Source organism: Marmota marmota, unplaced genomic scaffold, assembly GCF_001458135.2.
Source record: "Marmota marmota marmota unplaced genomic scaffold, marMar, whole genome shotgun sequence".
Taxonomy (NCBI): domain Eukaryota; kingdom Metazoa; phylum Chordata; class Mammalia; order Rodentia; family Sciuridae; genus Marmota; species Marmota marmota.
This window is the reverse complement of record NW_025999924.1, coordinates 3,035,156-3,051,669: the sequence shown is the minus strand read 5'-3', so window position 1 is coordinate 3,051,669 and position 16,514 is coordinate 3,035,156. Positions and strand designations below refer to the sequence as shown.

At 35.0% G+C, this 16,514-nt stretch overlaps 1 protein-coding gene and 1 long non-coding RNA gene across 8 annotated transcripts in view; both read right to left on the bottom strand.

The window, feature by feature from the left end:
- The window catches only part of LOC125615770, a 23,422-nt gene extending 6,930 nt beyond the window's left edge, over positions 1-16,492 (bottom strand). Inside the window, exon 1 of the long non-coding RNA XR_007346365.1 lies at positions 13,362-16,492. This is a non-coding gene — a long non-coding RNA (uncharacterized LOC125615770). The remainder of the gene's footprint in view (positions 1-13,361) is intronic.
- Positions 1-16,514, bottom strand: part of Pde4d (phosphodiesterase 4D) — a 1,424,195-nt gene that overhangs the window by 1,030,617 nt on the left and 377,064 nt on the right. The gene's annotated exons all lie outside the window — the stretch shown is intronic.

Here is a 16,514-nt window from a genome sequence, read left to right as displayed (position 1 = left end):
GGAGGAGGAGGAGGAGGAATAATTTTGTTATTTTCAAGAAAATGGATGGAACTTTAGAATAGTATGCTAAGTTAAATAAGCCAAACCCAGAAGGTTAAGGGTCATATGTTCTCTCTTATATGTAGAAGCTAGAGAGGAAAAAGGAAAATAAAGGTGGGGGCAGGGATCTCATAAAAATCAAGAGAGATAAGTAGAGTATAAGAAAGGGATGGGGGTGGGTTGGGGTTGTGGCTCAGCGGTAGAGCACTCGCCTTGCATGTGTGGAAACCCTGGGTTTGATCCTCAGCACCACATAAAAATAAATAAACAAAATGAAGATAATGTGCCTATATATAACTATATATATAGTTACATATAAAGGGATGGGGGACAGGAGGCAGAAGAGAGGAAAAGTGGAAATACTGAAGAATGATATTGGCCAAATTATTTTGCTACATTGTGTGCATGTATGAATATGTAACAACAAAACCCATCTTATGTATAATTACATTGCACCAATAAAAAACATGGAAAAAATTATTTTTTATGTTACAAAATCAGTCTACCTTCAGAAATTAAACTGCAGTGGAATTTGGAACTAAAGATAGTTCATCTGTACAAAATGTAATGGACTTTGTCATTTGCCAATGTGTACATCAGCTGGATAGAAAGATGAAGCAAAATAGTATACATGAATCAAACCTGGCAGCTTCTTTGTAAGGGTAAGGTAATAAACTATGCAAGGAATTGCAATTTTTTTTTTAAGAGAGAAACACCATATCCCTTGGTAGATACAATTGATTCCTGAAATTATCTTGTGTAGAAAATGCACACAGAGGATTCCAAGGGCAGGCCAGAGGGAGGCAGCATCCTGTGTCGTTCCCTGACCCAGGTCTCACCTAGTCGGAATACTGCATCTCAGAAAGTGTAAGAGGACCCCTATACAGCTGATTTCCACAGAAACTCATACATTGGTGGTGAGACTGTAAACTGGTGCAGCCAATATGGAAAGCAGTATGGAGATTCCTTGGAAATCTGGGAATGGAACCACCATTTGACCCAGCTATCCCTTCTCCTCGGACTATACCCAAAGGACTTAAAAACAGCATACTATAGGGACACAACCACATGGATGTTTATAGCAGCACAATTCACAATAGCTAAACTGTGGAGCCAACCTAGATGCCCTTCAGTGGATGAATGGATAAAAAAAAAAAATATGGCATATATACCCAATGGAATTTTACTCAGGAACAAAAGAGAATAAAATCATAGCATTTGCAGGTAAATGGATGGCACTGGAGAAGATAATGTTACGTGAAGTTAGCCAATCCCAAAAAAACAAATGCTGAATGTTTCTCTGATAGAAGGAGGCTGACTCATAGTGGGATAGGGAGGGGGAACATGGGAGGAATAGATGAATTCTAGATAGGGCAGAGGGGTGGGAGAAAAAGGGAGGGGGCAGGGGATTAGTAAGGATGGTGGAATGTGATAGACATCATTATCCAAAGTACATGTATGAAGACACGAATTGGTGTCAACATACTTTATATACAAACAGAGAAATGAAAAATTGTGCTATATATGTGTAATAAGAATTGTAATGCATTCCACTATCATTTTTTAAATCCATAAAAAGAGCATTGTAATAAAAAATTAAAGGAAAAATAAATGCAAATACAAAAGCTCTGGGGAAAAAAAAGAAAATGCACAGAGAGAAACATTCTTCACAGAGAAGGAATATTAAAAATAATACAAGGGGGAGAAATGAATGACAGTAGAGGGGGTAGAGAGAGAAGAGGGGAGGGGAGGGGAGGGGAGGGGAGGGGGGATAGTAGAGGATAGGAAAGGCAGCAGAATACAACAGACACTAGTATGGCAATATGTAAATCAATGGATGTGTAACTGATGTGATTCTGCAATCCGTATACGGGGCAAAAATGGGAGTTCATAACCCACTAGAATCAAAGTGTGAAATATGATATATCAAGAACTATGTAATGTTTTGAACAACCAACAATAAAAAATAAAAAAAAAATAAAAATAAAGAAGACTGTTGTGAAGTTTTCAAAATTAGGCTTTTTATCCTTCTTTTCCCTGAATGATGAAAACCCATCTAGTCACTTTAACACAGTCAAATCTGAATGTCCACTGAAGTAGCACATAGAGACAAAATGGAGATTGATCAAATTCAATTTTAAATTGAGTTTTAGTTTTTAAATTGAAAATTAATTTACATTGGATTATACAAAAAGGAATGAAGGAAAGGGATGGGGGATGGGAATGGGAAAGACAGCAGAATGAATCAGACATAACTTTCCTGTGTTCATATATGAATACATAACCAATATAACTCCCACATCATGTACAACCACAAGAATGGGAAGTTATATTCCATACATGTATGTACATTCTGTCATACATAACTAAAAAGAACAAATAAAGATGCATAAAGAAGAAAAATTAATTTAAACGTATTATGCCGCAGTCCAGCTGCAGCAAAATAACCTGGGGTATTATAAAACTTAAATAAGCAAAATGCATTGATATGAAGTAGAAGGAAGGGTTAACTCATCCAAGGAGAGATTTGAATAAAAGCTCTTTTATTCCAAAACTCACATATGCTTTATAAATCTCTTTTCCATGAAGGATGAAAACCCATCTAGTCACTTTAACACAGTCAAATCTGAATGTCCCCCCTCTAATTAGATGAAGCATTTGAGAAAACATGTTCAAAAGGTCATACAGACTAGATGGCCAATTACTTTGGTGAAATTGCTATTTGCATAGGAGCCTTCTTACAATCTATTTGAGATTATAAAGTAGAAACTGAAAAAAAGTGTTATATGCTCACATCCAGATAGGAGGCTTAAAATTTATTTTTGATCAAAATGCATATATATGTAACTTTAAGGTTCTAAAACAGCATGACTATTCAGTTTCATTAGTAAAATCTACATAAAATTAAGGGGCTTTTCCTCATATTCTATGCTACAATTTCAAATGTGTATTTTAGAGGCATTTAGGTATAATTATCACCTCCTCTTTGTACCTGTTCATTCGTCCACCAAATAAAGAAAATAATAGTACTAGCATCATAGAATAGTTTTTTTAAAAATTAAATAAAGAATGTGTATGCATAAAATGTTGGCGTTTGATAGGCACTCAATAAAGTTTGATCACAAAACACTATCATAAAATTACTTTATTAAATGACTTAAAATATAATTGCCTGTGTTATGTAATACATAACATAATACATAAATATACCTATACATAAATATACCTATATTTACATATAGTCATACACAAAATACAGTAGTTCCCCTCTCCATATGGGGAACATTTCATAACCCCCATTGGATATGTTAAACCACAAATACTGCTAAACCCCATAAATATGTATTATCATATATGTATGTTCCTATAATAAAGTTTGGTTATAAAATAGGTCTAGTAAGAGATTAATAATAACCAACAATAAAGTAGAATAATTATACTATATTAAAAGTTATGTGAATGTGATCTCTCAGTCTATCTCAAAATGCCTTATTGTACTGTTCTCACCCTTCTTTTACTTGTGATATGTGAGATGAAACTATGGCTGTATGATAAGGTGAAGGAGGTGAGTGCAGCAGGTGTTTTGAGGTTGCTTTAAGCTCCTGTATGAGGGTTCTGTGAAATCAAGTATTGCAAACCTCCACAATCAAACCGACAACAAAGATGAATGTTGGACTATATGACTAAAAGGTGGGTAGGAAATGGCAGCATGTATATGCTAGACAAAGGGATAATTCATGTGCAGTCAGGATGGATTAGGAGGACACAAGGATTTATAACGTTATTCAGAAAGGCACATAATTTAAAACTAAGAATTCTTTATTTCTGGATTTTCCATTTAATATTTTCAAACCAGGATTGGCCTGGGCTGATTTATGGATGTAAATCGTATATCCATTACAAATCACCGAAAGCTAAACCATGCATAAGAGAGGAATAATGAACTTGAATGCCCCAAAGATTCAGACTTTGGTGGACAGATAAAAATAAGCAAAGCCCACTCCTCAGATAACTATGAAACATTCAGACCCCTTTCCAGTATTTCTGGGCACACCCAAAGGAGACATCCAGTCACATACCTGGTTAGATTTGTTACAGCTCCCCTGAGCCAATATTCCAATTCTACAACCATCACTGTTCTTCTCCCCTCTTCCCTGCTCCCTTCTCTTTGTCTAAAGCAAGACTTTCTTACTCCCTGTGGCAACATTGTGACAATACATCTGTAATTACAGAAAATTTAAGGAAAGGTTTGAAAAAAGGAAATAGAACAAACAACACCTTTAAAACTAGTCCTAAGACCTCATTATTTCTAATGTGGCTTTAGAGGAGCCCTCTCTGATATAGGGACAATTGGAAATCACTTGTAAGCTCTGCATACTGTGAAGGCTCCATGCCTGGAGAGGCTTTCCCTCCATAGCAGAGCCTCCACAGCCTCTCCCCAAAATAATCAATCAATCTCTCTCTCTCTCTCTCTCTCTCTCTCTCTCTCTCTCTCTCGAGCAGTCAGGAGCAAAATGTTTTAAAATTCCTAATACCTCATTATGCAAATAGTCATTCTTTTTATTTACCTCCTCTTCCCAACAAACCTGGGTAGCCTCCACTCACAATTTAAATGTCTCCCTTGACATACCATTTGTCTCTCTATGTAATGCAAACACATCTGGAGTTTACGATGCAATTGTTATCTAACTATAAATATATATGTATATATACATATATATGTATATGTGTGTGTATTTGACTCTAAATATGTTACAGTTTATTTTCATTAGATGCATGGTATAATAGATATATCAGCATACCAGTGATGCCTATAGTCATATGAGTGAGGCTCCATGGTGTAATGACCTCAAGGAAATTTAAAATTAGGCAACCTGAAGTAGATATAGGCTTCTTTCATTACTAGTTGTATAATCTTGACTAACTCCCTTATCCTAACTAAGATGTATTTTGAGTTTCCCTGAAATGAAGATAAAAGTTATTCCTTTTAGTTTGAAGCCATCCCATTTACTGATTCTTGATTTTACTTCTTGCACTTGTTAAGGAAGTCTTGTTAAGGAAGTCAGGTCCTAAGCCGACATGATGAAGACTTGGGAATACTTTTTCTTCTATTAGGCACAGGATTTCTGTTCTATTGCCTAAGTATTTGATCCACTTTGAGTTAAATTTCATGCAGGGTGAGAGATAGGTGTTTAATTTCATTTTGTTAAATATGGATTTCCAATTTCCCCAGCATCGTTTATTGAATAGGCTATCTTTTCTCCAGTGAATGTTTTTGGTGCCTTTGTATATTTATGTGGGTTTGTCTCTGTGTCTTCTATTTTGTACCATTGCTCTACATATCTGTTTTGGTGCCAATGCCATGCTGTTTTTGTTACCATGGCTCTGTAGTATAGCTTAAGGTCTGGTATTGTGATGCCTCCTGCTTCACTCTTCTTGCTAAGGATCTTTTTTTTTGGGGGGGGGGCTATTCTGGGTTTTTTATTTTTCCAAATGAATTTATGATTACTTTTTCTAGTTCTGTGAAGAATGTTGTTGGGATTTTAATTGGAATTGCATTAAATCTGTATAATGCTTTTGGTAGTATGGCCATTTTGACAACATTAACTCTGCCTATCCAGGAGCATGGGAGGCCTTTCCATCTTCTAACATATTCTTCCATTTTTTTTCTTTAGTGTTCTATAATTTTCATTGTAGAAAAGCTTCCTTTCATCAAAGGAAACAATCAATAGCATGAAGAGAGAGCCTACAGAATGGGAGAAAATCTTTGCCACATGTACCTCTGATAAAGCATTAATCTCCAGGATATATAAAGAACTAAAAAAACTTAACACTAAAAAAAACCAAATAACCAAATCAATAAATGGGCGAAGGAACTAAACAGATACTTCACAGAAGAAGTACCATTAATCAACAAACATATGAAAAAAATGTTCAACATCTTTAGAAATTAGAGAAATGCAAATCAAAACTACTCTAAGATTTCATTTCACCCCAGTCAAAATGGCAATTACCAAGAATACAAACAACAATAAATGTTGGTGAGAATGTAGGAAAAAAGGTACACTCATACATTGCTGATGGGACTGCAAATTGTTGCAACCATTATGGAAAGAGATATGAAGATTCTTCAGAAAATTTGGAATGGAACAACCATATGACTCAGTTATCCCACTTCTTGGTTCTACTGTCATATATAATTAATTAAAACAATTAAAAATAAAGGACTTGAAGTCAGCATACTACAGTGATGAAAGCACATCAATGTTTATAGCTGCTCAATTCACAATACTTAAACTACAGAACCAACTTGGGGCCCTTCAACAGATGGATGGATATAAAAATATGGTATATATACACAATGGAATTTAACTCAGCCTTAAAGAAGAATGAAATTATGGCATTTGCTGGTAAATGGATGGAGCTGGAGAATATGATTCTAATCGAAATAAGCCAATCCCCCCAAACCAAAAGCCAAATGTTTCTCTGATAGGCAGATGCTAATTCACAATGTGAGGTGGGGGCTAGGGAAGAATAGAAGTACTTTAGATTAGGTAGAAGGGAGTGGAAAGAGGGGAGGGAGTATGGGGATAGGAAGGATAGTAGAATGAATCAGACATTATTACCCTATGGACACATATAACTATATGACCAGTGTGATTCCATAATATGTACAACCAGAAGAATGAGAAATTATACTCCATTATATATGGTGTATCAAAGTACATTCTACTGTCATGTATAATTAATTAAAACAATTAAAAATAAATAAATAAAATATATTGAATGCTAAAAAAATTGCCTTTCCTATTTCTAAGTCTTTGTGAGGAAAAATAAATGTTGCAATGGTATGCTGAAACTTGCATTGAACAAAATAATTTATCATTATTGTTATTATTAGTCACATTAGCATGCATATGTATTAGTCCTTAATTCCACTTGACATCTGGTTTAATAATGTAACATTTCATTAAATCAATTTATATACACAATCATATATGCATAATTAGGCTTTGCTATAATTACTTTATGCAAAACAATGAATTATGAATAATGGATGTAATATAAATTACAAACACATGCATGCATGTACACACACATGAAATCAGCTTCCACTTCATTGTGAATTTAGCCTTTAAGAGCTGAATTAAATTCAATCAAAAGCAATTGTGAAAAGATTTGAAGTAACACTTAGTACGCAGCTAGTAGGAAAAAGTAAAGGTTGTCACAGAAATAGTAATTCAAGTGTCACTATCTTCCATACACAATATTTACAAAATTGTACTACTTCTTACTACAGTGGCGTATTTTAATGAGACCCAGCTTCAGAAGGAAGAACAAAGTGATCCCCAGGGCATCAGAGTAATAAGTACATGAGATGAGATGAGAACTTGTAAATATGTAGCCTGCAGAGACATGAGCTGACATGCATTGCTTGTTTAGATATTGGAAGCAATGATGAGTGAGAAGTTGAGAGAGATTTCTGGGGCTCTGACTTGGGCAATGTGTTGAAGACTGGAGCAATAAATTCAATGGAGAATACTTAGCAGCCTATTTTGGAGATGAAGAAGGACAGTGAATGAACCCAGTGTATGAAATATTGTATGGATATCACAAATGTCCAATATTCATCAGGATATAATTCTGAGACTAAGACCAGAAATCTTAGCTGGACATGAAAATCAAGAGATAGTCAGATAGAATATGGTTAAAGACAGATACGGCAATATCTTGTTATCTTAAAATCCTGAACCAAGGATAGAATATTAGGGAATAGCATTATTTAAGGAGCATATAGCCCAGAAAATAGGGTTACCAGAATTACCTAAAGAGATACAAATGCACAGGAGTAACAAAAGTAACTGGGAGGTCTCATTCAAAAACCAAGGTTAAAAGAGAGAAAGAGAGAGAGAGAGAGAGAGAGAGAGAGAGAGAGAGAGAGAGAGATTAGCAATACTGCAGTTGACATGTAAAAAAGTCCTCTGAGGCAATAGAGGAGTTAGTCTTCAATAAGAAAAATCCCTCTCTTTTCAGTCTTGAAGGAAAGCAATGGCAACAAGAGAAAAGGGGGCTTGGGTACACATTACTTTGTAGACATCAGATTTGAAAATTGCACTCCAAGAAAGTTTTTCACTTTAGATGTTAAGTATGTTCTTACTGGGTATAGAATTCTGGGTTAACAGGGCTTTTGTTGTTGTTTTCCTTTTGGTACTTTACAGATAGTATTCTTTTGTCTTCTTGTTTGCACAGAAAAGTTCACTGTAATTCTGTTCTTCTGTAGGTAATTTGCTTCCCCCCACCCCCACGCCGCTCCTTGGGTGACTTTAACAGTCTTTGGGTTTCAGAAATTTAAGTCTGATTTGCCTCTCTTCCTCTTTCCCTCTCTTTCTGTTTGTGTGTGCCTCTGTGTGCACATACACGTGTGTGTTCATATGCATCTTGTTTGATGTACTTTGAGATTTTTAGTCTGTCATCACTTTTGGAAAATTTTTCAGCGATTATTTCTCCAAACATTTCTTCTTCATCATTTTCTCTTTCTTCTGTGATTTTAATTACACATACATTATACCACTATATAATGTACCATAGCTCTGTTCTTCCCTCCCCTGATTTTTCCCTTTGTATTCCAGTTGGCATAATTTCTACTGGCTTATCTTCAAGTTCACTGATTCTTTTGTTAGCTGTGCCAACTCTACTAATGAACCCAAAGACTTTTTATCTATTACTATGTTTTTATTTCTACCATTTCCATTAGATTCCTTTCTCAGTTTCCATCTCTCTGCTGAAATTAGCTAACTTCTCTCACATGTTGCCAACCTTTTGTATAAGAGCCTTTAACATATTGATTGTAGTTAATTTAAATTCCCTGCTTAATAATTCTACATATATTCCTTATATGGGAGGTTTCTATATTTTGTCACTTCAGAGTATTTTCATTTGCATTTTCATAAAGGTGGATATCTTGCGTGGATCATAGATACTGAGGTAAATACTTTCCTATGCTTAAAGATGAGCATGATTTCCTTTTTGCTATGTCTTCTGTGTGAAAATCTGAGCTAATCTAGATAGGAATTAGGCCGGACTTGAGGTATGTCATTGCTATAATTGGCCATAGTAAATATAGGCTTCAAATTTTTCTGTTGATCCCTTGTGATTACATTGTAGAATGGCTCACCAGTGGCTATTTTCTTGATATCTGCTTCCCCTTTTGGGGGGTCCTCTCTTAGTGTTGGGCCCCAAATAGAATCTGTCTCTTGATTCTTGCAGTCAAATTCCACTGTTATTTTTACTCACAGTTTTTTAAGATATTGATAGAGGGCCAGGAAGTAAGGATGGTCCTTGATGTTCTAATCAGGCCTTAGTCTTAGGTAGGCAGTGTGTGTCACTGGGTCTCCAGGGATGTAGACTTCACAAATGCTCTTGCCCCTTCTCCAACTGTAGTCCCCAGAGATAGAGCACTGTCATTTCCTGTTTCCTTCACCACCACGATTCCCCTACTCCCACCATAGTGAGTCACCTCCAGTACCCTAAGAAAACAACTCTTAATTGTTCTACTCTTGTCACTTAACTCTTAAATTCCATTTTGGAGATGAGTCTAGTTTCAGCCACTGCTGCCATTCTCCTTGATCTTCCATGAAATCTCCTGGTGGGATTTATGGAGGAAAATCTGCTACAGGATGTACCTCCTATACCTGTCCACATTCTGAAGCTAGCTTGTACTCATTCTTTGGAAATTCTTGAAAAATTTTAATTGAATCTTCTCACTGATTTATATGATATCTCATGGCATCTGGCAAATGTAAACAAAGGAAGGCATTTTCTTTCTCCTCGAAGTTGACTGTCTTCCCAGATTTTATGGTAGTTGGTGACCTTACAGTCTTAATTCTTGGATAGATTTTTAAAAGTCATGAATGTGCAGTTTATATAGTTTTTTTTTTCTTATAGTGAGAATGGGAGGGGCCCACTCTGCAGCTGTGTGCAGTTCTGAGCTCAAACCAGAAGCTGAGCAGTTCATGCCAGTATTCCTCAATACTCTGAAATTAAGACATTGAGATTATCTTCTGGGAAAAACAGAAATGATTAGGACTGGGTAAGAATGGTGATTTTTTTTTTTTTTGATTCATGGATAATTTCATGCTTTCCATTATTTTTAGTAGAATGAGAATGATCTTATATAGTGTTCGTAGAACCAGGGAATGGGAGCCAGGCAGTAAGTGTGCCTTTAAAGGAAAAAGTTTTCTTCCAGCTCTAAGGAAAGGTTGCTTCTTTGGTTTGACAAAGATCAGGATAAGGTTCCTGCCTGGAATGTAGATGTTCCAGTTTAAACTGCTCTACATAAAACTATAGAAGAAGGTTTTGCTGTGGGCAGAGTTGTACCTCTGAAGTTATTATGTATACTCGAAGAAAGGGCCCAACCTATAGAAGCATAGTGAGCAGATTCAGTGAGCTCAATCTGTGAATCAGGATCTTGCTTATACTTTGGGTGGGAGGGTAGCCATTGTTTGGGTTAATAAAAACGGATACTTTGCTGTAAGTATCATAATTGAAAAATTTTTGTTGAACCTGTTCTGAAAAATATATAATCTTGAAAATATATAATCATAGACTCAAAGTTCAAAGACATCTTCCTTTTTAATGAGTCTATTTCCTTCATTTTACATATGGGTAAAATAGAGACCAGCAAGGTAATTTTCATATTGGGGAGACTTTATAAAATTAAGGAACAGGATAGTTTAATAAATGATGTATATTATTTCAAAGAAAGTATGATATTGGTTTCAAATGAGCAGATATCAATGAACATATTTGTTAATGTTCCTCACTTATGTCTGCTTATACATATATTATATACACATGTATAAATATAATACCAAGGATTTTAAAACTATGAACTAAAAGATTCAAATTTCTTATAATTCAGAGTATGGTGTTAACAACAACTTGGAAATATCTTGGTTTAAGACTCTTTCAAAATTTCCTCAAAAATACTGGGCTAATGCTAGAAAGCCCTGTAGGAAAGTTTTAAGCTACAACTATTTTGAATCATCCAACATTCAGTTCCTATTTTTGCTGTTTTAGATTTCTTCCTTCTTGTATTAGGACATTTTTGAGTATTGTTTCAGGAAATCAGAACATACAAATGCTTACTAAACAGACACTACTATCCACACAAGGTTGTGCTTGCTTTTCTTTGACTACTCTGCAGTTATTTCATTTGCTTTGGATGAGGGAATACATGCTGTGAATCCCTAGATGAGTAACTTAAAAAAAAATCATTTGCTTGTTCAGTCCTCATAGGCATACATTCTGAAAATCACCCATCTTCTCCTCAAATCCTTTGTTTATCTTGGAATATCCCTTCAGAGACTATTGTTTCCAAGCAACATGTAGGTCTCTTTTGGTATGATTCATATAGTGTTGAAATGGAACCCCATGGGCAAATTAACACTGTGTAATGGCCTCTTCTAGAAAAACACAAGCTGAGCATTTAATAATATTTTAAAGTACTTACACAAAGCAGAGTTAAGGACCTTTAAAATTTGTGGTTCCTATTTTAAATTAGTTTCTAGAAAGGATTGATTTTTTGTGTGTGTGTGGCACTGTGGTGTTATCACTTGTCTTCAGTAGTTTTAATACATTTGGTTTTTAATGTTTAATGAGCCAAATTCTCACAAAGCTTAAATTCCAAAATGATAAGTGAATTGTGATCTCCAGGTCTCTTAGGTACCGTTTGGTAAGCGCCTCCATGGAATGTACCTGTTACAGTGTAGTCAAATAGTTGGTGAGGTTTTAATAAATATTGTTGACAAGGCATGTTGGAGGCTAACAGCATGGCCAAATTCCTAACACAGAAGCAATATTACCAAAACATAAATCCATACTGCTACCATAGGGTAGGGATATGACTATAAGAGATTTTAAACTAAATGTCTTTTCCCAGTTCTATAGACGGGACTGTATACCCAATTCCAGGTATGAGACATGAGACACAACTTTGGTGAAAAAAGGAACTAGAAAGCAAGATGGGGAGCTGTAGCATATAATCATGATACATCCTTGGCTTTGGCATCATGACTTTTCATTTGCATAACTTAGAGGAGTCTGTGAACTGACAAGAGTGAGTTTTTTCAACAATAAAAGTAAATTTTTTGTTGTTGATGATTTCATTTTTGATGGATCAATTCCATTTTAATTTTTTGACTTTTTATGGAATCAGTATTTATTGAACGATCAATTCCATTTTTAAAATCCTTAAGAATTAAAAGGTTTCATATGGAAGCATATAATACAACTGAATATCTTATAACATTTTTATTGTCTGGTTGATTTGTGGGTTTTTGTTTTGTTTTGTTTGTTTTTTCTTGATACTAGGATTGAACCCAGTGATACTTAACCACTGAGCCACATTCCCAGCCTTTTTAAAAATATTTTATTTAGAAACAGGGTCTTGCTGAGTTGCTCAGGGCTTTGCTAAATTGCTAAGGCTAGCTTTGAATTTGCAATCCTTCTGCCTCAGCCTTCTGAGCACTACCATGTCCGGTTGGTTTGGTTTTTTTGTTTGTTTGCTTTTACTTTGCAATGTGCTTTCACAAGTATTTTTTTTTTTCATTTTACCCCTGATTAAAAAAAAAAAACTAAATTTGGGGGCCATTTGATAATAAATCTAATTAAAGTTCTCTTATCCCCACTTCCTCCATCAAAACACACATATATAAAGCCTAAACTAAAACTTAGGGATGATCCCCATGTTACACTTGAAAGTATTGAGAAAGAAAGTAAACATATTGACAATTTTAAGTGTTGTTGTTGTTGTTGTTTTTAGCATTCAAAACTCTTGCTTACTAATGACCAAATTTTAAAAATCTTAAAGATGATGGTGAACTAAATTTTAAAGATGAAGAATTGGCTTTGTTTAAAAATAAGATTTATTAGAAATTTTTTTCTGGGGAAAAATAATATTAATTGAAAACTCCAACAAATTAGTATGCAATTCTTTAAAGTTTCACTTTGTTATAGAGATCCTGCTTGTAAGAAAGATTCTTTAATATTCATCATCAATCAACAAGACTCCTCTACATTTTTATACATCTTTGATTTGCTAAGTACAATATATGCAATTATTTCTTGCACATAATCATTCAAAATTGAATTCCCACTTGAAATTGCCCCAGAATGAAAAATCAAACACATCACAATATCAGCAAAAAGTAAAGGTTTTTCTAAGACAAAAACTTAATGATTAGCTTTGGCTGCTGGAACCATCATGTGCCGTGATTGATTATACAGCTAATGGTTGCTGATCAGTCCCTATTCTTACAGACCTTTCTTGCCATCCTCACATTCATTTGTACTCTCAGCTATTCTTATACTATTGTTGATTATCTGAGAAAGATTCTTTTTAACTATTTTAAGATACTCTATGTTTCTGCAACAATGAGCATAATTGACAATTAGGGCACATTATTCACAGCTCAAAATATCTCCACCAAATAGGGTATCCACAATGTGCTGAAGAGCAAGTGCATGGAGATTACAGACAGGACTTTAGCTTCCCAGTGAAGAAGGAAAGAACACAATGGCACAGACACAGCTGAGCAGGGTTGCAGTGAAAGAATTTTCACAAACAATACAAACTATAAATTCAGTTATCAGGTATGCTCTTCAAGAGTAGAGACAAGGATTTTATTCATATTGGATATCCAGACACTACCACATAAAAACCCCTGAGTAAATATTTGTTGAATTTGTAAAATAAAAATCACACACTGGAAGAGAGGAATAATGGCCCAAGAAATGAAATCTCTAAATCTGCAAGTTCTTATTTCAGTTTGTTGCTGATAAAGACACAAACAACAATATCATTTTAATTTTTGCTTTGTATTTTACCTTTGCCAAAGCATTTTTACCTACTGTATCTTCCCTGGCCTTCTCTGGACTCTAAGAAAAAAGTAGTTTCTACACTACTTTGTCAGGATTCTAATCTATGACAACTGTCAGTCCCACATCTTAGGTGGTGATGAATATAGTAGAGAAAGGAAGGCCAGCCTTGGAAGGGATGAAGTGTTTTTACTTTAACCATAAAAACCAAAAGTAGTCTACTGGACAGAGTAATTGTGAGGAACAATAAATGTAGATAGCTCTGAAGTTCCATAATAAAATGTATCATCCTTTCCAAAAATTTGTTTGGTCTGACCTGTCTACTAGGCATCAATGGAAGGTAATAGAGATGATGAGGCATAAATTACTGACCTCGGGTCATTAGAAGACTGACTGTCTCCAAAAATGAGAAAGGTAAAGGTTCAACTGCAAAAGGTTTACTTTTGTTTTTTGAAGCATCAAATAAATTCGGAAAACATTTTTAAAGTCTGTTGTGAGAAGAAGCAATTCTAGAAGGCCTACTGGGCATATATTACCAGATGGGTTCCAAACTCTGGATTCAAAACTGACAGCTTGCTTGTATAGGCTTTAATTCGGTGTGCAAAGAATTTTCCAGATAACCTGTCCCTGAAAACAGCCAAGACTTGCTTCCAGTTTTGAATAATCACTAAAAAAGAACAATTCTATCAAACAGAACAGGGGGCATCAATTAAAGACATCTGGTGAGTGACAAATTTATTCAAATGTAAAACATCCAAAAGAATCCTAAGTCAAACAAAGGGCAATTTCATCAAGAAAATAATAAATACAATTGAGCATCTGATATCTTGAATTTCTCCAAACTGGTAGGAAGAAAATGATTCAGGATACTAGCAAATTAGGAAGTTAATGTAAAAATCCTTGAGGATATTTTAGAATTCAATATACAAGATAATTGATTAATAAAGGAGAATTAGAATCTATCCAGTTCATTCACCAGATGATATTTATAAAAATTCATGAGTTCAGAGAGTATAAAAGTAGAGATATCATAAGGAACAATGCTCTACAATTCTTTTAAATAATCCCTAACTTTAAAATATACTCTTACTATGGAAATGTTTGTGTTCAGTCCCCCTGTCCTGTCCTGTTTGGCTAAAATACAGTGGGACAGTGAGCTTTGGTAGAAGGAAATGGGGGTGACTCAGATCATCAAGTCTGAAATTTACAAACCTCTGAAATATTAGCTCAACTGGTAAATCCATTAACAGGACAAGGGACTTTAGAGACCTGTGTCATTGGACTAGATATCAAAACCAAATAATATAAAATAAGCAAAACAAGAATAGCAAAGGAAAGGAAAACTAGTTTTGAATAAAATTTGCCTCTAAGACTATGAGGAGATTATCAGAAACTCAAAAATCATCATGAAGAGTTCCCCTAAAATAAACCTTATGAAATAAAAAAGAAATATTTTGACCAAGTCATTTTCAGTGTTACCCAGTTGAGAGAATATATTGATTCTATATATTAGCCATCCTTTGGGCGTACACATCATAGAGACATTGAAATCATCTCCTCAAAATACCAAACTCTCTGCTATGGACTAAATATTTGTGTCTCGCTTAAACACATATATTAAATTTCTATTTCCCAGTAGGATGGTATGTGGAGGTGGGGTCTCTGGGAGGTAATCAGTGTTGGGTGAGATCATGAAGATCGGACCCACATGATGGGAATTGTGACCTAATAGGAAGAGACTTTGGAGAGCTCTATCTCTGCCATGTGAGGTGCCAGCAAGAACGTGGCCATCTGCAGAATATCAGCAAGGACAAGGGTCCTCACTAAGACCTGAGTCAGCTGGTATATTGTTCTTGAACTTCCCAACCTCCAGAACATGGAGAAAATATGTTCCTGTTGAAACCATCTATGTCTATGGCATTTTGTTGTGACACCTAGAGCTGACTAATGTTCTTTCTTTGCCCCAATTCCTTGATTATATATTTACTTGGGAAATAATGTTCAATTCAATTTATAAATGACCACACATGACTTGAAATCTCAGAAACTAGGAAGTAATGATGAACAGAACTCACCCACAAAACTTCCCACCTTATGCCCACATCTTTCATACAACATGGAGACTGACTAAATGGTCTTGCAAGCTATGCCCCTCTGTGAAGGGGAGCCCGCTTAAAAGGTGATTGGTAAAGATAGTATTTTCCCTCCTCTTTTATATGCCTTAATTCACAGTGACAGATACAAGACCCACAAAGCCACATGTATGGAAGGAGGAACAGAAACTGCTTTAACATTTAAAATCTTCCCTGGATTTTAAAATGTCAAAATGGCAAATAAAAACATTCTTAGATTCTAAATCAAATTAATTATTTAAAACTTTTTCCACAAAACAGGAAACATCTACTTCGAAGTGTACAATTTTGGATTTTGTTATGACAAAGACATTAGTGCTGATATGGACATATTTTTTTCTTCTATTAGGTGCAGGGTCTCTGTCCTAGTGCCTAAGTTTTTGATCCACTTTGAATTGGTTTCATGCAGGGTGAGAGATAGATATTTGATTTCATTTTGCTACATATGGATTTCCAGTTTCGTCA